This window comes from Cebus imitator, unplaced genomic scaffold, assembly GCF_001604975.1.
Source record: "Cebus imitator isolate Cc_AM_T3 unplaced genomic scaffold, Cebus_imitator-1.0 Scaffold169, whole genome shotgun sequence".
Classification (NCBI taxonomy): domain Eukaryota; kingdom Metazoa; phylum Chordata; class Mammalia; order Primates; family Cebidae; genus Cebus; species Cebus imitator.
The window spans coordinates 294,332-295,365 of record NW_016107484.1 but is presented as its reverse complement, the minus strand read 5'-3'; the positions used below and the strand labels follow the sequence as shown (position 1 = coordinate 295,365).

Below are 1,034 nucleotides of genomic sequence, written 5' to 3'. Positions count from 1 at the left end.
TACAGGTGCCAGCAATCACGCCCAGCTAATTTTTGTATTTTTAGTAGAGACGGGGTTTCACCGTGTTGGCCAGGATGGTCTTGATCTCTTGACCTGGTGATCCACCTGCCTTGGCCTCCCAAAGTGCTGGGATTACAGGTGTGAGCCACCAAACCCAGCCTAGCTTATCTATTGTTTTTAAGTAGAGAAGTGGTATCGCTATGTTACCCAGGCTGGTCTTGAACTCCCAGGCTCAAGGGATCCACCAGCCTCACCCTCCCAAATTGCTGGGATTACAGGTAGGAGCCACTGCGCCTGGCAGTGAACATGATTCTAATTGGATAATTTTAAAGAGGCTGCTCCCTTCAGCCTGGGATACTCCACCTTTTCTCTGTGCTTTGATCCTGTCTTCAGTACTTCCTCACTATCCCAAACTTGAAAATCAAAAGATACAAAGCTAACACTGCCATATCCATATTCTTCCTAATTTTATGGTAAAATTTGCTTGGTTTAACTTTCATTTACCAAAATTTAAAAACTAATACATTTATTTTTATTTATTTATTTATTTTGAGATGGAGTTTTTTTTTAAAAATATTTTGATTCTACCTTGGAAAAGCAGGTTTTCATCTTTCCAAAAATTGCACCAAGGTAAAGCAAAGCTCTAGCTGATTCGGGTGTGTTGTTTAGGCATTAGCAGTACTGCCCTCACTATGCGCTCATTGGACAGTAGCGCAACCCCCAGAAAAGGATGGTTAGAGAAGGAGTTTCGCTCTTGTTGCCCAGACTGGAGTACAATGGCTCGATCTCAGCTAACCACAACCTTCGCCTCTGGGTTCAAGCAATTCTCCTGCCTCAGCCTCCCCAGTAGCTGGGATTATAGCCATGCGCCACCATGCCCGGCTAATTTTGTATATTTAGTAGAGACGGAGTTTCTCCGTGTTGGTCAGGCTGGTCTCGAACACCCGACCTCAGGTGATCTGCCCACCCTGGCCTCCCAAAGTGCTGGGATTACAGGCGTGAGCCACTGCACCCAGCCAAGTGTACAAATCTTT

The 1,034-nt window shown here is 45.3% G+C and overlaps 1 non-coding gene across 1 annotated transcript; it reads right to left on the bottom strand.

Moving 5' to 3' along the window:
- Positions 1 to 609: 609 nt before the first annotated feature.
- LOC119473594 lies at positions 610 to 735 on the bottom strand. The gene has a single exon (XR_005202802.1). It is a non-coding gene; the product is annotated as a U4atac minor spliceosomal RNA (small nuclear RNA).
- Positions 736 to 1,034: the final 299 nt, after the last annotated feature.